The sequence below is a fragment of the Phyllobates terribilis genome, unplaced genomic scaffold, assembly GCF_046119375.1.
Source record: "Phyllobates terribilis strain yellow unplaced genomic scaffold, ASM4611937v1 Scaffold_5__5_contigs__length_657084704, whole genome shotgun sequence".
In the NCBI taxonomy this organism is placed as follows: domain Eukaryota; kingdom Metazoa; phylum Chordata; class Amphibia; order Anura; family Dendrobatidae; genus Phyllobates; species Phyllobates terribilis.
The window spans coordinates 499017999-499044902 of record NW_027362765.1 but is presented as its reverse complement, the minus strand read 5'-3'; the positions used below and the strand labels follow the sequence as shown (position 1 = coordinate 499044902).

Sequence of the window (26904 nt, the reverse complement as noted above, 5' to 3'; positions counted from 1 at the left end):
CCCCCCTACGTTTAAAATTCACAACGTGTTTCACAGATCTTTGCTTAAGAGGTATGTGGCGCCGGTGGTACCGTCACCTTTACCTCCCCCTCCTGTGGTTGTCAATGGTAACTTGGAGTTCCAGGTATCGAGGGTCATTGATTCACGCTTTAATCGCCGGTCCCTTCAGTACTTGGTTCATTGGAAGGGGTATGGTCCTGAGGAGAGGATGTGGGTTCCTGCGTCGGATATTAACGCAGACCGATTAGTTCGGGCCTTCCACACGACTCACCCGAATAAACCTGGCCCTGAGGGTCCGGAGGCCCCTCGTAGAAGGGGGGGTACTGTCACGGGTGTGTTGCCACGAAGATCGTCACGAGTACACAGCCTGACTTCTCGCAGCTGACTTGTTGGTGCTTTGTGTTTTTTCGGCAGTGAAGGAGTTAATTCTCTCTCTCTCTGGGCTAGCTGAGGTCCAGCCTCGTCCAGCTGCAATCAATGCTTCTTTAGTGAGACTCCTTCATATTCCTGCAGGTCTGTTTGGGAGGTGTCCGTGAAAGCTTTTCATTCAGACTTACAGAGCGGATCGTGGTGTTTGGAGTTGCTGAGATAAGTGTATTTGGAAGTGTTTTTTCCCTTTCCTCGCTTTATCATTTATCTCCTTTCCCGTTGGTGTTCCCTCTGTTGTAGTTGTGTAGAAGTTGTATGCAAGGTGGTTTTGGTTTTTCCCTTGTACTGTCTCGTTCGTCTAAATACTGTGTGTGGGCATATTATTTCTGGTTCCCTATTGTTGTGATCGGGGTCCTTCTCAGGACTAGATTACTGAGGTGCAGGGATCCTCAGGAGGTAGGGGTTACGCTGGCGGCCTGGACCTCTGTACCTTTAACAGTACCTCCAGGTTGAGGGATTAGTCAGGGCCCCAGCTTAGGGTCAGCTTAGGCCCCCTACCTCCAGTATTCTGTGACAGTGTGACAAAAAATTGCTGGACAAGGTTCGACACGTGAGCCATACAAGGCACGTGTGTGACATTGCCCCGGCGAAGTGCCGCACCCAGGTTTGCAGCATTGTCGCACATGGCCTTCCCTGGTTGCAGGTCCAGTGGAGACAACCTTTCATGAAACTGGGTCTCCAGAGCTGACCACAACTCCTCAGCTGTGTGACTCACATTTCCCAGACATTTCAAAGTAAACACTGATGCCGTTGAGCCCTGCTGCCAGCATAGTAAGGAGGTGTGCAGGATTCCTTCTGCGCAGTTAGAAAGCAGGTGGCATTACCAGACAGGCTTTGGGTGCAGGTGGAGGACCGAGAGGAGGTTGAGGAGGCAGAAGCAGTGGAGGAACTTCGAGATAAAGAGGATTGACGCACAACTCGTGGGGACGGTAAGACTTGGACAGCAGCCCCTTGTCCTGCTGTCACCATAGTTACCCAGTGCCCAGTCAGCGACATGTAACGCCCCTGTCCATGCCTTCTCGTCCAAGTGTCTGTGGTGAAGTGCACCCTATCACACACAGAGTTTCTCAAAGAAGCGGTGATGTTGTGTGCGACATGCTAGTGGAGCGCAGGCACACCTTTCTTTGAGAAGTAGTGCCGACTGGGCATCTGGTACTGGGGCACTGTGACGGACATAAGGTCTTGAAAATCCTCTGTGTCCTCCAGGTGGAAAGGCAGCATATCTGTAGCCAACAGCTTGAAGATGGTGAAATTCAACCTCTTAGCTTTCTCATGGCTAGGAGGAAATGGTCTTTTACTTTTCCACATCTGAGGGACCGAGGGCTGGCTGTTGTGCTTAGACGGTGTTGAGTAGGGTGTCCCCGGCAAACTGCCGGTCTGTGAGGAAGATGCAGGCGGACATGTTAGGTTGCCTTGATCCAAAGGTGGTGCTCTCGATGTCGGAGAGCGCTCAACACTAGCAGGTGTTTCCACTTCCCAATGAACTGACGACCTGCCAATCACACTGGCTGTTGTGGGTAAAGAGGTGGCAGGTCTGCGTCCAAAAACATGTGTGACTGCTGTCCCCCCAGTCACAGAGGATGAAGAGGCTGCGGATGCACAAGATGGGGCAGACGGTGGTTGGCCCAGCCGGCTAGGCCGCATTGTTGCACAGTGAGCTTCCCACTGCAACTTATGCTTCATATCCATGTGACGGTACATGCATGAAGTACTCAAACTATGGATTTTTTGGCCTCTACTTAGCTTTTGCTGACAAATATTACAGATAACACGAGTTGGGTCATCCTTATCGATCTGAATAAATGCCCAGGCTATGCAAGGCTTAGAGCCCATGTGACCTGAAGAGCCACTACGACTTGTGGTCAGAGGCAGAGTTGTGGTTGAGGATGCAGTTGTTGACGTGCTTCCAGTACTCCGTCTCTGTTCAGGAAGGCGCAACCTAACCTCGTCGTCAATAGCATCTGTGATGCCCCGCTGCGCTTGGTATCACAGATCCTAGAAGAGTGCATTGATGGAGGCCCCCATAAACATTCACACATCTCCACCTTCCACCTCAGACCAGCAGAGGGAGCCCGTTAGGGATATAAATAGGGAAGGTGGAGCTAGGCAGTTCAGTTCCTCTGAAGAGTTCCTGCAGTAGAGAAGCCTAAGAGAGGTCAGTCTGCAGTGGAGCTCAGTCTAGTCTAGAGAACGCAGTTAATAGTTCAGCAGTGGAGCACGAGGCTCCTGCTTGCTAGATTCAGGTAGCCTAGATAGAGCTTAAGGTGTGCCAGTGCCGTAAGATCAGTGAAGCGCGGCAAGCTGCCGTTAGTGTGTATAGCCTAGTGAGGGCCCGAGTAGGCCGAAGGCGAGTGGCGAGTTAGTACATAAGGGGCAGAGGAGCTTAACCAGCTCACCCCGAAGCATTTACCGGACACAGGATCCGAGCTTACCGGTATCTCTATGACCCAGTAAGGCATAACCGGAATCCCTGGAGAACTACAAGTCCCAGGATCGCTAAGGTGCTGATATGTAACAGAGCCAGGAGACGCTTAGGCTCCGCATACTGGGAGCGTGAACTCCAAGAGAAGGCCCTACCACAAGGTCAGCCAGCGCAGGACAGAGACAAAGTTAGGCCTAGCTCCAGGCAGGTCAGAAACTTACTACGCAGAGGCAAGAAACAGGAGGCCCTACACCCGCTCATTGGGGAGGATCCTGATATGCACCCTTCACCCTACAGTGCTCAGGGATGTGCCTGAATTTCCACCAGTAAAAGGTACTGAAGTGACTACCGTGTCCGTTCCCGTTCTTGCTCTGACCCAGCTGGGTCTCGCCTGTCCTGCATTCCCCCTGCATACGCTGCCCTGAGACCTAGCTCCACCTGTGGGGAGCTATACCATCGAGCTGCCTTATCACCGGCCTCAGTGGACTGCTGCAGCGCTGGTGCTTGTCACCAGATACCACAGGTGGTGTCATGAACTCTTATAAAATTAACAATTATCCACTCTTTTAAAGAGAGACCCCAGGGTACGGGCCAGGGAGCCGACCACCGCGACATCCCCAAGGCCAGGCAAATGCCCGGGTACCGAGTCATCCCCATCCCCAGGGCTAGTCACATCCTCCTCCACCTCCTCTGCTGACCTCATCGACTGGCTGACTGTGGGTTGACAGTAAGTGGGATCTCCAACCTCGTCATCATCACCCTGTGTGTTATCACACCCGTCGTCCTCAGAGCCAACCTCTTCCTGCCCTGACCGAAAAGTCAAGTTGTCGCTCCAATCAGGTATTTGAGTCTCATCATCGCCGTCATCATTGTCTCCACCAACAGGAGTTACAGTTTGGGAACAAGGGTCTACATTATGCTCAGAACCTTCTTCATCTGGTCCTGGATCCGACTTATAAAGATTCTGGGCATCAGATCAGATCATTTCCTCATCTGGATTAACAGAAGCTCTGGAGCAGACCTCCGTTTCCCAGGCTATAGTACGAGTAAACAGCTGTGCAGACTCAACCATCTGTGTTACCCCATACTCAGACGGGCAGCTGGAGACTTGGGAGCTGTGAGGAAGCAAGTGCGATTGGGGTGACACCTCTGAGGACTGGAGTATTTGTGATGTTGAAATTGAGGTGATGGAGAGCCCACTTGAAGGAGCACTTGATATCCGTTGAAGCACCTGCTGTTTTTGTGCCTCATCTAGAATTTGTAGCGATGGGCGTGTCCGTAAGAATGGGATCGTATCACATTGTCCACGAAAAGAAGTCGACATCTTAGTTTGGCTGGAAGATGGTCTTTCTTCTGCAGATGTTACTCCCCCCCCCACCGTGGGGGGCCTCGACCCACCGGCGGACAGGCACCAGTATTGGGATAGGGGGGCTGGCCGTCAGGGTCCACCGCGGCTCTGGCACAAACCCGGCAACACAGAGGTGGCACGGGCAGGAACGGACTGGCCGTGTCGGCTTCTCACTTTTTGAATTTTAGAAGGGCATGACATGCCTATATCTGTGTCTCCCCCTCCTTTTACTCCTCCACCTCTTTTCTTTTCACATGACTATATGTACTTGTCACTTTTCAATGTGTTAGTTGTGTCTTCTGAGCAGTTTGTCAGCTTTTGGACACCTTTGAAGGTGTTTTCTATGTGTTTCTATGTGTTTTTGTTTGCCTGCCATTGGTTTTAACGGTGTTCGACGAACAGTTCGACGAACAGTTCGGCGAACACACGGGTGTTCGACGAACCGAACCGAACTCGAACACTACGGGGGTGGCTCAACACTAGTAGTGTCTCCTGACTGTTGTGACACAAAAATATATCTGTTGAAAATAGTATTGTGTAGGCCCGACATCCCAGTGTGGTTTCACAGTTCCACGGGTCAAATCGCTGTACTATCCAGTTTTGGGCCTTTGGTATCTAAAAAAAAGCAGTTTGAGTGTGTTGCTCACTGTTCAGCCGCAAATATCTCTATTTAAAAAAGTGTGGTATACCCCAGTAAACAATAACTGTGGTTTTCCTCTTCCACGGTTCTAATCTACTCTTTATTACCCTTTTTCCATTGATAGTGCAAGTGTAAGCTATTTTACTTCATTTACAATGGGCAAGGCGCGTGGCAAGGGAAGTGGAAGTGGACGTTCTGGTGATGGTTCGTGCAGAGGACAGGGCCGTGGCCAAGGTGAAAATGTGCCACAAACAACAGCCACATGTTCTCGCTCCCACTTCTTGACCGAATTACTAGGGAAGCGCAGAACAACACCAGTATTGAGAACTGATAAGTGTGAACAGGTTATTAATTGGATAGCAGATAATACTTCCAGTTACCTGGGCACCACCACCTCCGGTCTGTCTTCCACACGGTCAACTCTTAGTAGCCGTGAGTCTCGACCGCATACTCCTCCTCACCCTGATGCTCCTTCCTCCCACCATGTCGAGTGTCGTCAGACAGCAAGTGATCCCACACTTGGACACTCTGAAGAGCTGTTCACTGGTCCATTTCCATATTTGGGCCCCTCGCCTGATACGCTTGAAGTTGTGGAAGAGGAGATCCCATGTTGCGATGCCCAAATATTTGAACAGCCACGGCCACAGGAAGTCGACGTTGGCAATCTGTCACAAGAGGTGGACGATGACGAGACACAATTGCCAGGAAGTGAGGAGGAGGATCGTGGTGCGCAAGTGGAAGAGGAGGAGGTGGTGGATGATCTAGTAACTGACCCAACGTGGAAGGAGGACATGCAGAGTGAGGCCAGCAGCACACAGGGGGAGGGAGGCAGAGTACCCCAACAGGCTGGAAGAAGCAGTGTGGTGGCCGCAGACAGAAGGCAGGCAACCGTTCCCCGTAACACCAACACGAGGGACGTTGCCAGTACAAGCGGTAGGTCTTCCAGAGTCTGGAATTTTTTTAAAGACTCTGCTGATAACCCCAAAAAGGCCATATGTTCCACCTGCCATGCCAGCATCAGCAGGGGTGACAAAACTACCAGCCTGACCACCACCAGCATGATCAGGCACATGGCAGCAAAGCACCCGACTATGTGGGGCGAAACCCAGGGTCCACGACCAGTGTCAGCGGGTGTCACCACTGCTTCTTCCACTGTTGTGCGTGCAATAGAACCCCCTGTTGTGTGTGCAAGGCAATCCCCTGTCCATACTGCATGTAAAGATGCCCCCTCCTCTCAGTCTTCACTTGTTATGGCAGTTTCTCAAGAAACAGCATCAACGTCCACGTCCACGTCCCACCGCAGCGTTCAATTGTCCATATCCCAGACCTTTGAACGAAAGCGGAAATTCGCAGGCAACGCCCCACAGGCCACAGTCCTAAATTCGCACATTTCACGACTGCTTGCGTTGGAAATGCTGCCTTTTAGGCTGGTGGAGACGGAATCCTTCCGCAATCTTATGGCGGTGGCCGTCCCTCGGTACTCGGTCCCCAGCCGACACTATTTTGCCCGGTGTTCCATCCCCGCTGTTATGTTCTGCTACCAGAGCTAAGGAAAGAGAGGAGATCTGTCCCTACGATAGAACTCAGCTTAATCCCTACGATGTAACAGGGAACCTGATCCTGCGATCAGACCTGCTAAAGTCCTAAGCTAGTCTGTACGGAGACCTATAGATATGGGGAAGGAATCCCTACAAGTACTAAGGACTGGGAGGAAAATGGGACACCTCCTAACAGAAATAGTAGCAGACAGACGAACAAACAAAATATATAGAACAAAGAGGTCCGTAGACCAAGCAAACTAACAGAGTTAGATACAGAGCACAGGCTAGCTAGAAAGTAGTTATACAATGAAGTCCAGCAAAGCCAGAAGGGCGGAGCAGGATTAAATAGGCCAACAAGGTCATGTGACCAGCAAAGGAAAAAACCTAAGAGCAAGGTTCTAACAGTACCCCCCCTTCTAAGAGGATCCTCCGGATCCCCTAGGACCAGGCTTATCAGGAAATCTCCTGTGAAACGCTCTGATAAGTCTGGACGCGGAAACATCATCCGACCTCACCCAAGAGTTATCCTTGGGTCCGAAACCTTTCCAGGCCACAAGATACTGCAAACTACCTCTATACCGTCTAGAGTTAAGGATGCGAGAAATTTCATATTCCCCGTCCTCCACCACTGGAGGAACAGAGGCAGAGGCGTCACAATCCGATACAACAGCTTTTTTCAACAGAGAGACATGAAATACCGGATTAATTCTCCAGGAGGTAGGAACCTCCAACCTAACAGCAGATTGGTTGACAACCTGAAGCACCTTAAAGGGCCCTACAAACTTGGGACCCAATTTCTTAGAAGGAATCCTCAACCGCAGATTCCTAGAGGACAACCAAACCATGTCACCAACAGCGAACAAAACCACCTGTCGTTTCCTATCAAAGTAGTCTTTAGATTTTCTGTTGGCCTCCTGAAGATTACCACGCACATCCGTCCAAACTCTCTCCAAATCACCGGAAAAATTCTCCTCCTCAGGCACGGCAGATCCCAACTTGGAGAACGACCCAAACGACGGATGTCTCCCAGAACAACAAAAAAAGGCGAACAACCAGCAGAAGAAGATGTATGATTGTTCAGAGCAAATTCAGCAAGTGGCAGAAACTCAGACCACCCCTCTTGATTGTCTGCCACAAAACAATGCAAGAACTGCTCAACATCCTGGTTTTTCCTTTCTGTCTGGCCATTAGATTCAGGATGATATCCGGACGAGAACGACAAATGAACTCCCAACCTGTCACAAAAGGCACGCCAAAAACGAGCCACGAACTGAGGACCCCTATCAGAAACAATGTCAGTAGGAACGCCATGAAGTCTGACAATTTCCTTGACAAAGGCCTTAGCGAGAGTTTTAGCGCAGGGCAGTTTGATGAAGGGAACCAAGTGACACATCTTGCTAAAACGGTCCACGACCACCCAGATGACAGTAAAACCCTCAGAGGGGGGAAGGTCAGTTATAAAGTCCATAGCCAAATGTGTCCAAGGAGCACTGGGAACCTCCAAAGGACAAAGCAACCCCGCAGCAGGAGTATGTGAGGACTTAGATCTAGCACATATAGTACATTGACGCACCCACTTAATGACTTCCTTCTGCCATCCAGGCCACCAAAAACTGCGACCCACCAGTCTCTTGGTCTCAGAGATTCCGGGATGACCTGCCAACCGAGATTCGTGACACTCAACAAACAAATCTCTCCTAAAGGTCCCAGGCACAAACAACCTCCCATGAGGAGTGTTAGATGGGGCACTCTCCTGTGCTTTAAGAATCTCATCTTCCAAAACGGAGTCCAAAGCAGCTATCACAACACCTTCTTGTAAAATGTTCTCCTCTTTCTCAGCACCGACTATGGGAGAAAAACTGCGAGACAAGGCATCCGCCTTAACATTCTTAGTACCAGGGATGTAAGTAACGGAGAAATTAAACCGCGAGAAAAACAGTGCCCACCTAGCCTGACGGGCATTCAGGCGCTTGGCAGCATCAAGATATATCAGATTTTTATGATCCGTAAGAACCTGAACGGGAAATTCCGCACCTTCCAAGAAGTGGCGCCAGTGTTCAAATGTGAGTTTAATAGCCAATAATTCCCGATTACCAATATCGTAATTCAGTTCAGTCTCCGAAAATTTTTTTGAAAAAAAGGCACAGGGATGTAATCCATCCCCGTTATCCTGAGACAATACTGCGCCAACCCCCACAGAGGAAGCATCAACCTCAACCAAAAACGGCTTAGTCACATCAGGCTGCATAAGGATGGGAGCAGAGGTGAACCTCTCCTTGAGATACACAAAAGCTTCAATGGCCTCAGAAGACCACTGAACCGCATCAGCACCTTTCCTGGTGAGATCGGTCAGAGGTTTGACAATACTAGAAAAATTTTTTATGAATTTTCTGTAATAATTGGCGAAACCTAAAAACCTCTGTATCGATTTCAAACCCATAGGCCTAGGCCATTCCTGTACAGCTTGAACTTTAACCGGGTCCATCTCAAAACCTTCGCTGGAGATAATGTAACCCAAAAAACTAATTCTCTGTACAGCGAACTCACATTTCTCCAGCTTAGCAAAAAGCGAATTGTCCATTAATAACTGTAATACCTCACGTACGCTCCGCCAATGAGACTCCAGATCCGGCGAATAAATCAAAATGTCATCCAAATACACAACCACATTTTTGCCGATCAAAGGTCTAAGGATGTCATTAATAAGATTCTGAAAAAATGCAGAAGCATTAGTAAGACCAAAAGGCATAACCAGATTCTCAAAATGACCCACAGGAGTGTTAAAAGCAGTCTTCCATTCGTCACCCTCCTTCATGCGCAACAGATTGTATGCCCCCTTAAGGTCAATTTTAGAGAACCACTTGGCCCCCATTAACTGGTTAAACAGATCAGGAATCAATGGCAGTGGGTAAGGATTGCGTACAGTAATTTTGTTAATCTCACGAAAATCCAGACAAGGACGTAAACCGCCGTCCTTTTTTTTTACAAAAAAAAATCCAACCGCCACAGGAGACTTAGAGGGCCTAATGTGACCGGCGGCCAAACTTGTCTGTATGTATTCCTCCAAAGCCTTCCTCTCAGGAATAGTAAGGTTAAATAAACGACTTTTAGGAAGAGTCGCTCCAGGGACAAATTCAATAGAACAATCATAGTCTCTATGGGGAGGCAAAACCTGCGATTCCTTCTCAGAAAAAACTCTCCAAAAATCCTGAATAGGAACAGGCAATTCTCCCCTATCCAAAGCTGCAATACGCCCGTTACAACACTTGTCATAACATTTATGGCTCCAGGATTTAATTTCACTGGTAGACCAATCCAGTACAGGATTGTGAAATTTTAACCAGGGCAATCCCAATATTACTGGAGAAGGCAAGTTATTCAAAACTACCAAATCCAATTTCTCATGGTGAACACCATTAATAGTGAGAGGAAATTCACAGACCTTGAGAGTAATATTCTTCAAAGGGGAACCATCCACAGAAACCACAGCAATGGGGGATGATAAAGGTTCGGGTTTTAAATTGAGTCTTTCCAAGAATCCCCCATCAATTACATTCAGAGTAGACCCACAATCAACAAACACCCGAAATTCCATTAATTTTTCCTGAGCAATCGTGGAAGCAGCTAAAAATACACCCTTGGAATTTAAACAGGCAATACGGGCATGACTGACCATTTTTTTTTCTTTCTTCATACGAAGCTCACAGCCTTTAATCAAATGACCAGATTTTCCGCAATAGAAACACAAGCCTTCAGAAAATCTACGGTCTTTTTCTTGAGAGCGAGGTGCCACCGATCCAATCTCCATCGGTTCACCACTGTTAGTACACACATTCTCATAACCAGAAACTGATATAGCAGAGGATTTGCTCTCATTAACCCTTGCACGCAGTCTCCTATCCACCCGTATAGCTAATTGCATAGCCTGTTGCAAATCTTCAGGTGTAGGATAAGCAATTAGCAGGTCTTTAACCCTTTCATTGAGCCCAGCAAGAAATAGACTTTTCAGAGCAGAATCGTTCCACCCTGTTTGAGTAGACCAACGACGGAAATGAGTACAATATTTTTCCACATTACCTGATCCCTGTCTCAAACGTCTTAACTCAGTCTCAGCTGATGAGACACGGTCAGAATCATCATATAATAGTCCCAAAGCAGAAAAAAAACTATCCACTGATCTGAAGCATGTATCACTAGGTTGCAAAGAAAAGGCCCACTCCTGAGGCTCTTTGCGCAAAAGTGACATTATGAACCCTATGCGCTGGGATTCATCCCCAGAGGACTTGGGTCTCAAACGAAAATACAATAAGCAAGCATTTTTAAATGAAAAAAATTCTCGGTGTTCACCAAAAAATAAATCCGGCAAACATACCTTAGGCTCCAAGAAATGTGCTCCAGGACAGTTACTCACGTGCTGACGGAGCTCGGCCACCTCCAGAGAGAGTCCCTGCAGGCGTTTAGCCAAATCCAGAACCGACACCATGATGGAACAGAAAAATCTTTCCTTAGAGAATTTGCAGGCTGGACTTACTGTTATGTTCTGCTACCAGAGCTAAGGAAAGAGAGGAGATCTGTCCCTACGATAGAACTCAGCTTAATCCCTACGATGTAACAGGGAACCTGATCCTGCGATCAGACCTGCTAAAGTCCTAAGCTAGTCTGTACGGAGACCTATAGATATGGGGAAGGAATCCCTACAAGTACTAAGGAATGGGAGGAAAATGGGACACCTCCTAACAGAAATAGTAGCAGACAGACGAACAAACAAAATATATAGAACAAAGAGGTCCGTAGACCAAGCAAACTAACAGAGTTAGATACAGAGCACAGGCTAGCTAGAAAGTAGTTATACAATGAAGTCCAGCAAAGCCAGAAGGGCGGAGCAGGATTAAATAGGCCAACAAGGTCATGTGACCAGCAAAGGAAAAAACCTAAGAGCAAGGTTCTAACACCCGCACTACACAAGCACGTGTCCCAAAGCATCTGCCGTGCCCTCAACAACGCAGTTACTGGGAGAGTCCACCTGACAACAGACACGTGGACAAGTGCTTGTGGCCAGGGACTGTACATCTCTCTGACGGCACACTTGGTAAACATAGTGGAAGCCGGGACCCAGTCGGACCTTGGGACGGAACACATCCTCCCCACACCGAGGACTGCGGGTCCTATGTCAGTCAGAGTTGCCCCCACAGTGTACAGCTCCTGCGCATCCTCCTCCTCCTCCTCATGTTCAGCCTCCATCTCAGATATCACCACATCAGTTACAAGCTGGAAGCATTGCAGTACAGCCTCCGCCAAGCGGCAACAGGCTGTGCTGAAGCTCATAAGCTTAGGTGATAAACCTCACACTGCTTGTGAGTTGTGGACAGCTGTGAAAGAGCAGGCAGATCTGTGAGACCGCTGAACCTACATCCCGGCATGGTCGTGTGTGACAATGGCCGTAACCTGGTGGCGGCTCTGAGGCGAGGTGAGATCACACACGTACCATGCCTGGCTCATGTGCTTAACCTTGTGGTTCAGCGGTTTCTTAAATCGTACCCCGAGTTGCCAGATCTGCTCGTGAAAGTACGCCGCCTGTCAGCTCATTTTCGCAAGTCGGCTACAGCTTCTGCTGCTCTTGCTGTGTTGCAGCAGCGTTTGCAGCTTCCGGCACACCGACTGGTGTGTGATGTCCCCACACGTTGGAACTCTACCCTCCACATGTTGCAAAGGATTTGGGAGCAGAAGGGAGCAGTTGTGGAGTACCAGCAGCAGCAAGTCCGTCGATATTCAGGTCAGACTCCACACATAAGACCTCAGGAGTGGACCTGGATGTCTGACATATGTACCATCCTGACAAACTTTGAGGAGGCCACCAAGATGGTGAGTGGCGATGACGCCATCATTAGTGTCAGCATCCCACTTGTCTGTCTTTTGCAACGCTCTCTGCAGAGAATTAAAGAGGAGGCATTGCAACCAGAGTATGATGAGATGGATCAAGAAGCCATAGCGGGCAATTACACACAGCCCAGCCTCATCTCATCCCAACGTGCATTGGGGGACAATGAGGGAGAGGAGGAGGAGGAGGAAGAACAGGAGCTGCTATCATGCGTTGTAGACGGTAGTACCTGTACAAGTGTCATACCGTCGGTTCAGCATGAGGACTGGGGGGAGGAGAAAGAGGAGGAGGAGGAGGAGGAGAGCATGGTCAGTCGTCATGTTGGTGAGGACACGGAAATCTTGCCCGTTACCAGTCTGGCACGCATGGCTGACTTTATGTTACGCTGCCTTAACCGTGACCCTCGCGTTGTCAAAATGTTGGGTGACAGTCATTACTGGTTGGTGACACTTGTAGACTCCTGCTACAAGGAGAACTTTCACTCTCTTATTCCTGAGGTGGAGAGGTCTACAAAAATGGGGCAGTACCAGAAGGCCCTTGCTGCAGAACTCTTAAAAAAATTCCGATCTGAACACGCTAGCGGCAGAGGTCACAGTTCGCTGCCCAACCAAGGCGTACAGGCGAGAGAGATGCAACTCCAATCCAGCAGAGGCAGGGGAACACTGTCAACGTTCTGGGACAGTTTTCTGACACCCGCCCAGCTTACAGGCCCTGAGGCGCGGGGTACTCTCACAAGGAGTGGAAAGTTTCAAAAGATGGTGAGGGAGTACCTTGCCGACCGTACCAGCGTCCTCCGTGATTCCTCTGTGCCTTTTAATTATTGGGTATCCAAGCTGGACACTTGGAATGAACTCGCTCTGTACGCCTTGGAGGTCCTGGCCTGCCCTGCCGCTAGCGTGTTATCGGAGCGTGTTTTTAGTGCCGCTGGGGGAATTATAACTGATAAGCGCACTCGCCTGTCAACTGACAATGCTGACAAGCTGACCCTTATCAAAATGAACAAGGGCTGGATTGAGCCAGACTTCTCATCACCACCAAATGACAGCAGAGTAACATAAAGTCAAATCCACTGTGTTATTTCGGGAGGTGTATTCACATGCACCGCTTCACACCCACACATGGGTATACGCTTCCTCATTTCGGCAGTTTTATCTTCTTCTCCTTATCCTCAGCCTCCACCACCACTATACCACCAGGGTGCCAGCATTGCAAGTTCCTCCGTCCTAATTTTTGGCAGCTTTTGCTTGCAAGGCATAAGCAAATACTATGGGACACCCACTCACCAATAATGGGACTTATGTTTGTAATATGCTGCACTGCATGGCTCTTGTAAGGGGCATTGCAAGTTGCTCCGTCCTAATTTTTGGCAGCTTTTGCTTGCAAGGCATAAGCAAATACTATGGGACACCCACTCCCCAATAATGGGACTTATGTTTGTAATATGCTGTACTGCATGGCTCTTGTAAGGGGCATTGCAAGTTGCTCCGTCCTAATTTTTGGCAGCTTTTGCTTGCAAGGCATAAGCAAATACTATGGGACACCCACTCCCCAATAATGGGACTTATGTTTGTAATATGCTGCTATGCTGCACTGCATGGCTCTTGTAAGGGGCATTGCAAGTTGCTCCGTCCTAATTTTTGGCAGCTTTTGCTTGCAAGGCATAAGCAAATACTATGGGACACCCACTCCCCAATAATGGGACTTATGTTTGTAATATGCTGTACTGCATGGCTCTTGTAAGGGGCATAGCAAGTTGCTCCGTCCTAATTTTTGGCAGCTTTTGCTTGCAAGGCATAAGCAAATACTATGGGAGACCCACTCCCCAATAATGGGACTTATGTTTGTAATATGCTGCACTGCATGGCTCTTGTAAGGGGCATTGCAAGTTGCTCCGTCCTAATTTTTGGCAGCTTTTGCTTGCAAGGCATAAGCAAATACTATGGGAGACCCACTCCCCAATAATGGGACTCATGTTTGTAATATGCTGTACTGCATGTGACGCGCCCCCTGGGCCGTGTGTACACGTGTATGGGATACCCGGTGCCGGGTCTCTGGGGTCTGTAGTCTCCGTGGCGGTGACCCGGTCCCGTGGCTCAGGCTGGTCAAACCAGTGGCAGTCTTTCTTAGGTTTTGAGGTTAATTGTCCGACTGCGCCACCCGTGGATTGCGGTCAGGGAGTACCACCACTGCGAGGCAGACCGCTGAGGCTGGTGTTGTGTGCACAGCAGAGAATGGGATAACTCCCCACGGGAGGAGTATAGCCTCAGGGCAGTGAGTGTGGATGATGGGGGTGATGGTGCACGAGCGCAGCAGGAACGACTCAGAGTCTTTGCAGTGCAGTTCAGGGTCTTTACTGATGATTATAAGGTAGACCCTCCCGGGAGTACTGGCTAGCGTAAGAGGCCTGGTCAGTGTGTGAGCAAGCAGGAGTTTCCCTGGCCAGGTGGCATTGTAGGCCTCCCCGTCTGTCTGCACTCTTCCTGGCTACCTTGCTGTAAGCGGGTAGAAGTAGCCCACGTCCCTGAGTGTACCGTGTAGTGCTCACCCGTATGGCTGGTGACTTGGGGCCTTCTGTTAGCCTCCGCTCCACGACGGCGGTGCTGGTCCCTTGCTTGTGACTGAGCCTCCGGGCTTCTATGGCCAGAGGACCTGAAATCCCCTGCCGGCTGGTTTCTGCTGCTGGATATATAAGTCCTCACAGCCTCGGACTCCTGTGTCTGATTCCTATTGTCTTCTGCCAGGGCGAGCTCTGCTCAGCTTCCAGCCCCTGGTCTGTAGCTCCTAGCTCCTACAGAGCTCATTGCTGTTACTTTCCCTTGCTCTCACTCTGACTCTGACTGTTCTCTGACTCACTCAACCCCGCCCCAGATCCAGTTTATAAGGGCAGAATTCTCCCCTCCCAGGACTGGGGCAGGAGGATGTTGCATGTTTAAGGGATCCTGACCAGGAAACCTCCCACTTGCTCTCCGACGTAATATCTCTATTACTGTGGTGACCAGACCCCTGGGGTGCCACACATGGCTCTTGTAAGGGGCATTGCAGTTCCTCATAATTTTTGGAAAGCCTTCCATTCACTGCTTAGGCCAACAGTGCACAGGAGACCCAGTTGCTATAAATGGAAAAAAAGGTTTAGTTAACGCCCTCTGACCTCCATGTCATTTCCAAGGGGCATTGGAGTGCCTCTAAATTTTTGGTAGGCATTGCACTCACTGTTAGCCCTATAACTGTGTAGCCGAACCACTCCTTTTGTTACAGAAACATATCCTACAAGACATATCTGGTTGACTGGCCTGATATTGATGTGAATGGTCCCTGTTCCTCCTGCTCTTTCTCCTTTGCCACTACCTCATCCATCATTTATCACCTGAAGCTTTGTTTTAACGGGAGTCATAGAACTTGGATAGTAGCAGTAAAACATCCAGCAATCCTCGGAGGAGGTAGGATATGAGCCAAAACGCTGACCACCTCAGGCCTAGCCGCTACTACATACATGCGCTTGCATTACAACAAAACAAAGCAGATGCTAACTTCTATCATCCTCATCATGCTCCTCACCTTGGCACTCTCAACTCCCCTGATGGAGAAGCCAGGGCCCACCAGAGGAGTCTGATAGTCCGGTGGGCTCGGCCAATGCTGCCCTAAAGCAGGCCAGGCTAAGAAAAGTGTGGGAAAGGTTACCGGGACAAATAGGGGTGGCTGGGGACCGAGTATGGACACCCGGCCACCCCTTGGAGGCTGGGGAGCAAGCGGGGACACCCGGCCACCAGGCGGCTCGGGACTGAGTATGGATACCAGGCCACCGACACAGCCATGGCGTGGTGGCCAGATTCCGCCTCCACATGCCTAAAAGGCCCAATTTAAAGTGCAAGCAAGCAAGCAGTATGGTATTGCAGCCTGGGGGTGGGTGGGTGGCAGGCTGCATACTTGCGCTTGCATTGCAAGGAATGTGAGAGGTACAATTGAACACTGCCCTGGGACAAGGACTTGAATGGGGATAGTCGCAAGTCTGCAACGACAGGTGCAAGGTGGGAGGCATCTTTGCATGTACCATGAACAGGGGTTTGGCATGCACACACTACAGCGGAATAGGCTCTCCTTCCCACTAAATGCACTGGGGAGGGCACAGGTAATGTTTTGGTATATGCGCTTAATCTTATGTATAAGGCACACCAGGACAAATAGGGGCGGCTGGGGACTGAGTATGGATACCTCGCTGCCGAAGCAGCCATGAGGTAGTGGCCAGCTTCGGCCTCCTCCAAACTAAAAGGCCCCATTTCAAGTGCAAGCTAGCAGTATGGAATTGCTGTCTGGGGGTGGGTGGGTGGCAGGCTGCACACTTACACTTGCATTAAAAGAAAACATAGCAGATGCTAACTTCTGTCATCATCATCATGCTCCTCACCTTGGCACTCTCAACTCCACCGATGGAGAAGTCAGGGCCCACCAGAGGAGTCTGGTTCTCTGGTGGGCTCGTCCAATGCTGCCTAAAGCAGGCCGGGCTAAGAAAAGTGTGTGGGGGGATGTTCCAAGGAGAAATAGGGGCCGCTGGGGACCGTTTATGGACACCCGGCTGCCCCCAGGCGGCTGGGGACCGTGTGTAGACACCCGGCCGCGGGGCGGCTGGGGACCGAGTATGGACACCCGGCCGCCGGGCGGCTGGGGACTGAGTATGGATTCCAGGCCGCCAACACAGCCATGACGTGGTAGCCAGATTCCGCCTCCACATGCCTAAAAGGCCCAATTTCAAGTTCAAGCAAGCAAGCAGTATGGTATTGCAGCCTGGGGGTGGGTGGGTGGCAGGCTGCATACTTGTGCTTGTATTGCAAGGAATGGGGGAGGTACAATTGAACACTGCCCTGGGACTAGAACTTGCATGAGGATAGTTGCAAGTCTGCATCTTCTGATGCGGCAAGGATCACTTATGATGGACACACTTTTAGACAGTGACCTGGGAGTCAGAGATGCTTCCAGGGGTCTTCCCCATGCTGTTCCCATGTCTTTTCAGCACTTTATGCATGTGTCACACAGCACATGGCCAGATAAGGTTGTAAAATGTTAAAATGACATTTCCCGGTGAATGCATTTGTCATAGTTGAAAGCAATACAAAAGTGCAAAAACGCATAAAAAATGCTACTTGTGAACATAGCCGAAGGTGTGGAGGAGTATTTTTGTTTTTAGTCATTTATTTTAACTTATACACAAGTCTTTTCCCTGGAAAGGATGTTCCTTAACATATTTCACAGTAAAAGAGTTTCACTTTCGTTTTTGAACGTTTTATTGTGAGCCCGTAAAAGTGGCTTAATACCTCTGACCACCTTGTTGACAGCAGTGACCTGGGGGTCAGAAATGCTTCCTGGGGCGATCACCATGCTGTCCCCATGTCATTTGAGCACTGTCACTATCGTTTTGGGCACTCGCTAGGCTTTTAAAAGACTGCCGGGGGTGCCACCGCAAAAATGCTCGAGTCTCCCATAGACTACCATTGGGCTCGTTGTTCGGGTCGAGCACCCGAGCATCACGGCGAGCTCGGCCCGAGCTTCGAGCACCCGAGCATTTTAGTGCTCGCTCAACACTAAAAATTACTAATCATGTTTATCTGTATCTTGGCTGGAAAATAATTTGGGCCTTGTAGCAGTGTGCAGTACTGATTCTATTAGGCCATCTATACTAAACTCCACCAGATTTAAAATTACTAATCATGTTTATCTGTATCTTGGCTGGAAAATAATTTGGGCCTTGTAGCAGTTTGCAGTACTGATTCTATTAGGCCATCTATACTAAGCTCCACCAGCTTTCAAATTAATAATAATTTTTAGCTGCATCTAGCCCGGAAAATAATTTTGGGGCTCCTAGATGCACAAGACACATGAGTGCCTTCTTGCTGCACTACCTGCAACATGACCCTCAGATTGTCAGAATTCGAAATAATCCTGAATACTGGGTTGCCACACTCTTAGATCCCCCACACTCTTCGATCAACCTTTTCATTTTAATAAAGAACAAAAAATGGTCATTTTTTAAATTATAAGCATTAGCAGGTTATTAGAAACTGAAATCAAACAGTTTTCAACTCAAAACTTTATTCTAGGTGATGTTACATTTGCACATAGGACCCCTTGTTCGAAAGGAGCTTCTGAACTCTCTCGTCCATTGAATTTGTCAGGTTTTGGATGGTTTCTGCTTCAATTGTTTTGCATGAGGACAGAATACCCTCCCAGACCTGTTGCTTAGAAGTGATCTGCCTCCCGCCATCATAGACACTCCTTTTGATGATGCTCCAGAGGTTCTCAATGGGGTTGAGGTCAGGGGAGCATGGGGGTCACACCATAAGTTTGTCCCCTTTTATGCCCATATCAGCCAGAGATGCTGATGTGTTATGTGCAGCATGAGACGGTGCATTATCATGCATGAAAATGATCTTGCTGCGGAATACACGGTTCTTCTTCTTGAACCATGGCAGGAAGTGCTGTTTGAGAAACTCCACATACATTATGGAGTTCATCTTTACCCCTTCAGGGATCCTAAGGGGGCCGACAATCTCTCTCCCCATGATTCCAGCCCAAAGCATTACTCCACCTCCTCCTTGTTGGCGCCATAGCCATGTTTGCATGGGGTGTCCATCAACCAGCCATCCTCCACTCCATCCATCTGGACCATCGAGCGTTGCACGGCACTCATCGGTGAACAAAACAGTTTTGAAGTCAGTCTTCATGTATTGCTTGGCCCACTGGAGCCGTTTCTGCTTGTGTACAGTGGATAGAGGAGGTCGACAGGATGGCTTACGCACAGCTGCAAACCTCTGAAGGACCCTGTATCTTGTTGTTCGGGGGACGTTGGAGGCACCAGCAGCTTCAAAAACTTGTCTGCTGCTATGACAAGGCTTTTTTGCCGCTGCTCTTTTAACCTGACGTAATTGCCTGTAGGAAAGAGTCCTCAAATTTCCCTTATCAGCACGCACACGTGTGTACTGTGAATCAGCTACATACTTCTTGATTGTGCGATGATCAGGATGAAGTGTCTTGGCAATGTTGATTGTAGTCATGCCTTGACCTAAACACTCCACAATTTGTTGCTTCTCAGCAGCCGACACATCCTTTTTCTTTCCCATTTTGGCAGAAAATGTAGGCTGCTTAATAATGTGGGACAGCCTTCTTAAGTAGTCTTGCCTTTCATTGGACATACCTGCCAAACTAATTAGCACAGGTGTCTGCAATTGCTTACAGTGATATAAAGAGCCCTGACACACATCACCATCAATGAGTTTAACTGACAAACAAAAAAATTCTTACCTTATCACTCCTAAACACTTTTTGCATAATAATTTGGAACACAGTGTACATGTGCTTTTCCACAAAACACCAGTGGTTCACGTAGTGAATCTTACAGTTCTAACTTGCCAACCGTGGTCTGTATGGAGTTGTTCAATAATGGGCCCAAAATTAAGATAACATAGACAGGAGAGGTCTCTATGAATACGAATTCCTAAGTATTTGATACCCTGTGAGGGCCAGGCAAAGGGAAAGTTGGACTGGATGGAATCCTGTTTGGATTTGGGGAGGGAGACATTGAGGGCCTCAGACTTCGCTGCATTGATTTTAAAATTTGACCATGTAACAAAGTGATCTATTTCAGCCATAACAGCAGGGATGGATATATGTGATTGAGTGATATATACTAGGACATCATCAGCAAATGCAGAGCACTTGTACTCGGTGCCTCCCACCTCAATCCACCTAATATTGGGGTTATGGCGAATTGATGAGAGCAGGTGCTCCGTCACTAGGATGTATAAGAGAGGGGACAGAGGACATCCCTGCCTTGTCCAATTGGTGATTATGAAAGGTGATGAAAATGTTCCATTTATCTTCAGCCTAGGTGACGTATTGCGATACAGGGCCGTGATTTTGGCTATAAAAGGGTCCCCTAGACCCCTACCCCAAGCTTTTTAAGAGAATAATATATGGCGTGCTAGGAGACTCTATGGAATGCTTTCTCAGCATCCAATGAGAGTATCTAATTACAAATTTTTAACTGCATCTAGCCCAGGAAATACTTTGTGCCTAGTAGCAGTGTCTGCTAGTCAGCGGATTATCCCAGCTGTTAAGCAAGCTACACCACCTGTAGTTTGGACACTTAATTTTTTCAAAGGAAATGGTTCGGGCCCCCGAGACACTCAGTGAAGAGCATCGGGAAGGCACCCCAAGGCACAAGGGCTGGGACTGGCTGTAGGACGCCTTGCGGTGGACCACCAAGCTCGATCCTTATAAAAGCTTTTTAACTGCAGCAGCTTTAGTGGACGCTACTGGAGCTGGAATTACGCGGCTGCTGGCATGAGACTTGCCCTCCAATAGATCCTTATAAAAGGATTTAAAGTGTAATCATTCAAATTAGAGAGACAATTTAAATTAAAAAGCTTAGACCTGCCTCCACCGCAGGGGGGCTCGCTCGACCCACCAGCGGACAGGCACCAGTATTGGGAGAGGGGGGCTGGCCGTCAGGGTCCACCGCGGCTCTGGCACAAACCCGGCGACACGGAAGTCGCACGGGCAGGAACGGACTGGCCGTGTCGGCTTCGCACTTTTTTGGTTTTAGAAGGGCATGACATGCCTATATCTGTGTCTCCCCCTTCTTTTACTCCTCCACCTCTTTTCTTTTCGCATGACTATATGTACTTGTCACTTTTCCATGTGTTAGTTGTGTCTTCTGAGCAGTTTGTCAGCTTTTGGACACCTTTGAAGGTGTTTTCTATGTGTTTCTATGTGTTTTTGTTTGCCTGCCATTGGTTTTATCGGTGTTTGACGGTGTTCGACGAACAGTTCGATGAACAGTTCGGCGAACATGCGGGTGTTCGACGAACCGAACCGAACTCGAACACTATGGGGGTTGCTCAACACTACTTCCCAGTCTGTAGGCTCCCTACAGACTGAAGCTGGCAGCTGCAGCACTGCCAGATAAAAGCCAGGAGCCCATTATGATACGTGCAATGTCTGTTCCATTCTTCCATTCTTGCATTATTCCATTGTCCCATTGTTCCATTGTCCCCTAACAATTAGACAATGGAAAAATGCAAGAATGAAACAGACATTGCACGTGTCATAATGGGCTCCTAACTTTTATCTAGCTGTGCTGCAACAGCCAGCTTCAGTCTGTAGGGAGCATACAGACTGGGAAGCAGGGGGGACTGCTGCTCGTTTGTTCAATAATTAGTTACCCTCTCTACCCCCCACCCTTCCCGGTCTTGAGGAGCATGGGACATTAGGGGGGAGAGGAGAATGTGTGAAAATAGGTGGCCGTATAGGGGACGTATCAGATATTAAACTGATAAGAAAAGATACTACACTTGATCTTAGCCAAAAGGCAGAGAAGCGATTACCTGAATTGGTTTTGGCCTAGAGCTGCATCAAGAAGGCCACAAGAAGGCACCCATTGTAGGGATAGGGACAAAGACTCCCCTTAGGAAGGCATGTTGTTCATCAATAGACACCTTAAAACCCATAAATATACTGCTTGTTGCAGATGCACCCCAAACGTTTTTAATCTGCATAAGTCCACCTATGTTTACACATTCTCACCCCCCGCCCAATGTCCTACATGCCTCAAGACCGAGGGGGGGTGGGTAGAGAGGATAACTAATTAATGAACAAACGAGCAGCGGTCCCCCCCTGCTTCCCAGTCTGTAGGCTCCCTATAGACTGAAGATGGCTGTTGCAGCACTGGCTGATAAAAGCTAGGAGCCCATTATGACACATGCAATGTCTGTTCCATTCTTGCATTCTTGCATTATTCCATTGTCCTATTGCTCCATTGCCCCCTAACAATGGGACAATGGAATAATGCAAGAATGAAAGAATGGAACAGACATTGCACGTGTCATAATGGGCTCCTGGCTTTTATCTGGCTGTGCTGCAGCAGCCAGCTTCAGTATGTAGGAAGCCTCCAGACTGGGAAGCAGGTGGGACCGCTGCTCGTTTGTTCAATAATTAGTTACCCTCTCTACCCCCCAACCCTTCCCGGTCTTGAGGCGCGTGGGACATTAGGGGGGAGAGGTGAGGAGAATGTGTGAAAATAAGTGGACGTATAGGGGACGTATCAGATGTTAAACTGATAAGAAAAGGTACTACAATTGATCTTAGCCAAAAGGCAGAGAAGCGATTACCTGAATTGTTTTGGCCTATGGCTGCACCCTGGCCCCAAGAAGGCACTCATTGTAGGGATAGGGACAAAGACTCCCTTTAGGAAGACATGTTGTTCATCAATAGACACCTTAAAACCCACAACTATACTGCTTGTGTTTAACCTCGCCCACACCACTGATTGACTGCTTTCTGTGTACACTGTGCATAGGCAGAAAGCTACCAATCATTGGTGGGCGCAGGATTACACAGAGCTCATGAAAATGGAGGACTCCATGGCAGCAGGTTTACTAGTCCTCTAGGGATAATCTCCTGCTGTTAAAACAGTGATTTTATCAAAACTACAGCAAGCAGCCCAGTAAGTGACAAATAGATAAAATTAGGGTCTTTGTGTCCACAATTTGGTGCTCTCATGTTAGGTAGAAAAAACCTGTTGACAGAAGTCAGTTATTTCCAAGGCTGTGTTAATCTAAACAAATAAAATACCTTCATAATAAGCATTTATTTCATTTTACAAGCCTCAAATACCCATGAAAAACTTCTGTAATGCAGATACACAATTAAATCCAAGAGTATCTCTGGTGATATAATATATATATATTTTAAGATTCAATTTTTGATACATTACTGTAACTATTTGTTACACTTCTTGAGATACATACAGAACGAGTTTAACCCCATTCGCTTGATTAGTGGGAGTCTTAATAGTAGGACGCCTGGTGATCAGACCAGGATAAATGTAAGCCTATTCTGACATCCACCATACATGTACGGCACATGTATGGTGGCGATGTTTGGAGTAGACTCAGGTTTTGAACCCACTGCACAAACAAGTTTTTTTTTCGCCGCTGGAATGGCGCTTTAAATGTAAGCCCCTCTGTTCCCATTCTTATACTCGCTTTCCGGCGGCTTTATCTTTTACTGACGCCGCTCTGGTCCCGTGGCACCATCTTGTGCCAGTAACTTCTGACTGGCCAGAAATCAGAAGTTATGTTACAAGAGCTCAATACAAGTCTTTATGAGAGGCAGGATGAGGCCATAATGAGGCTCTCATAAAGATGCATTAAAAAGTGACTTCTATGCTCTGTGAAACACTGGAGCTGCCGGCAGGTCATTCTTTGGCCGAGACAGCGCTGGAAAAGGATGAAGGTGGCAGCAGGTGAGTATGAGACGGGGAAAGGGCAATTACATTTAACCCTTTTACGACGTGGTGCGTATTAGTACACACCACGTCGGTACCCCCGGTTCAATGCGGGCTCCGGTGCTGAGCCCTCACTGAACCGGGCACATGATAGCTAATTTATACAGCTGACATGTGCCCGCAACAGCTGCAGGTGGAATCTCGACCCACCCGCGGCTGTTAGCCAGTTAAATGTCGCTGTCAATCTCTGACAGCGGCATTTAACTCGCGCTTCCCGGAAGCACGTTGTTAGCCCCGCCCATCGATGACCCCGTCACGGGATCGCGGTCACCGATGGGTTGGCATGATAACCCGGGGTCTGAAGAAGGCCTCTGTGGTTGCCCAGTGGTCGGCGCTCATAGCAAGGGAGCATTTCTGCTGCATATAGGCGATCTGCTCACCGCCTGTATGCAGCAGAGGAGATCAAACAACTGCTGCTTCAATAGTCTACTATGGAGAAAAAAATGTATTTAACAATATTAAAAAAGTATATAAAAGTTTATATCACCCCCCTTTCGGCCCATTCAAAATAAAACAAAAAAAAACCCCCACATACACATATTTGGTATCGACGCCTTCAGAATTGCCCGATCAATATAAAAAAAGAAATAATCCGATCGGTAAACGGCGTAACGAGAAAAGCATTCTAAACGCCAGAATTAAGTTTTTTTGGTCGCCACAACATTGCAATAAAATTCAATAACGGGCAATAAAAACATCAGATCTACCCCAAAATGGTATCAATAGAAACGGAAGCTCGGCGCGCAAAAAATAAGCCCTCACCCGGCCCTAGATACTGAAAAATGGAGGTGGTACGGGTCTCGGAAAATGGTGCTTTCTTTTTTTTTTTTTAGCAAACTTTGGATTTTTTTTCACCACTTAAATAAAAAAGAACCTATACATGTTTGGTGTCTAGGAACTCATAATAACCTGGAGAATAATAAAGTACAACTCGTCCGGCAAAAAATAAGCCCTCACATGGCCATATAGACAGAAAAATAAAAAAGTTATGGCTCTGGGAACAAGGGGAGCAAAAAATTAAAACGCAAAAATGGAAAATGCTCCGGTCATTAAGGAGTTAAAGCACCATTATAGCTGTGCAATAAAAAAACACTGGAGTGGTGCTTTAAGGCTATGTGTTTGTACAATTTTCAAGACAGTGAATCAACATTATTTGAAAAATGTTAATGATTGATGAATGATGTTAAAAGGAATCATGGCATAGTGGCTGCGGAAGTAAAAAAACATATATACTGTATATATTTTTTAATTTCTCATCTCTGTTGCAGAGATATTACTCAGTAAAGTTTAAATTCTAATTTCTCCTTCAGACAAGGGTGCGTTATCAGATATTTGTTTCTGGGGACATGTATATGACGCGCCCCCTGGGCCCCGCGTGTGTGGGGATACCGGGCCGCAACCCGCCGGGCCATCTCCTTTCTCCACTCTGTTACAGCTTCTCGCTGCGCCTGGACCATCCTCCGGTCCAAATCCTCCAACACCGTTCGGAGGAACTCCGGGTCTTCTCCAGGGAGCTGCGCCATCAGCTCCCTGAGGCTGTACAGGGCTGCGATGGCCTGCAGTAAGCCACCCGTCAGGGTGCTGGAGTCGGTGCTGCTCGCCATCTCCGGGTGTGGTCCGCCGAGACTGATCCAAACCACACCCTGCCTCCCGGTTTTCTTCTCTTTCCGCCCCTGTTGTGGGTGGTCCTGGGGCAATCTTCTGACAATCACTCTTAGGGGCAGCCCCCCCACGTTGATGGACATCTCTACAGCCACACTCAAGGCTGTTGGGGGTGGGCTCCTTCTTTGGCGCCATTCTGGGACCTGGCCCACGATGGGAGGTGGCTTCTTGATGTCTTTTGGCACGCACATTATGGCGTCCATTCTGCTGGGGCGGGCGCCATTTTCAATACAGTGAAACAGTCTCTTTTCAGGCACGCAGTACCCGTTGGTGGCGGGCACAAAATCCTGCTGACTACACCAAAAGTTGACGCGCCCCCTGGGCCGCGCGTGTGTGGGGATACCCGGAACCAGACCCGTTGCGGATGCTGGGGGTTGTAGTCCTCGCGTGGGAGGGACCCGGTCCCGTGGCTCAGGGTGGTCAACTCAAATGGCAGTCTATTTATGTGGTTTTGATGATATTAAATGTCCGACTACGCCACCCGTGGATTGCGGTCAGGATGAACCGCCGCTGCAGGGCAGACCGCTGAGGCTGGTGTTGTGGGTGCAGCTGAGCATAGTATAACTCCCCACGGGAGGAGTATAGCCTCAGGGCAGTGTATGTGGAGGATTGGGGTGATGGTGCAGGGGAGCAGCAGTAACGACACAGAGTCAGTGATGCAGTCCACGGCCTTTACTCACAGTTCTTATTATCCAGACCACTTCTGCAGGTAACGGCTGCCCACGTCGTACTGTGCTCACCAGGTGAGGGGCTCGGCCGACTCCCAGGTAACTCTGGAGCGTTTCACAGGACCCCCTTTGTGTGTCCTTTCTCTGGCCTGTCATACCCCGTCAGTGACCTCGCTTCTGTCCGGCTGCCTCGGGCCTTCTCTTGGTAAACTTGGCGCCAGTTTCCCTGACCCTATATGGTGCCTTCCTAGCGGGTGTAGCGAGGGGCTGCGGCACATGAAATGTCACAGCCTCCGGTTTCTAGCTGTGGGTAGTTCCCCGCCTCCACTAGTTTTGGGGACCGGTCTCCCCCTTTGGCCTGACCCTTCTACGCAGGTAGATTTGGGCGTGCGGTGGCAACTCGCCGGTCCGCACCCCTGGGGTCCCTTCGTTCCTTGTTCCTGGAGCCTCCTCCGCTCCTCTTTCTTCCTTCTCCTTCCTTCTGCTTCCTCCAGGCCCCGGCCTATCTCTTAGGCCTGCCTGCGGAGCAGAGCCCATGCAGAGCCTCTGCTCCCACCTCCTGCTCCCTCTTCTTCTGTCTGACTGAACTCACCTCTAAACTAAGATGGTGCCCACCTTTTATACCTCCCTCTAGGTGCACCCAGGAACTGCTCTCTCCCTGCCCCTGCACTACAGGGTTCCCCCTTCCTCGGTGTTTCCTCCCCCCACTCCAGCCAGGGACAGGGACTGTCGTGCTCTACTTGGAGCATATCGGTCGCCCTGCCCCCCGGAAATGTGGTGTAATGCATGCAGATGTCGGGGTCCTGATCCACACTCCATCCTTACCTGGAAGTGAGATATCGCACATCTGGATGAGATGCAATACCTCTGTAGCAACCGAGCCCTCGGGGTGCTACATATATCTTCCTTTGCGTGAGGTTGCAGTTTATAGAATACTCGGGTGTATTCTCTCAAAATTGCTGCCAGAAAACCAACCATCCT

The 26904-nt window shown here is 48.9% G+C and overlaps 2 pseudogenes; both read right to left on the bottom strand.

The window, feature by feature from the left end:
* Positions 1–21526: 21526 nt before the first annotated feature.
* LOC141150852 (U2 spliceosomal RNA) lies at positions 21527–21629 on the bottom strand (annotated as a pseudogene).
* A 576-nt stretch (positions 21630–22205) lies between these two features.
* LOC141150873 (U2 spliceosomal RNA) lies at positions 22206–22412 on the bottom strand (annotated as a pseudogene).
* Positions 22413–26904: the final 4492 nt, after the last annotated feature.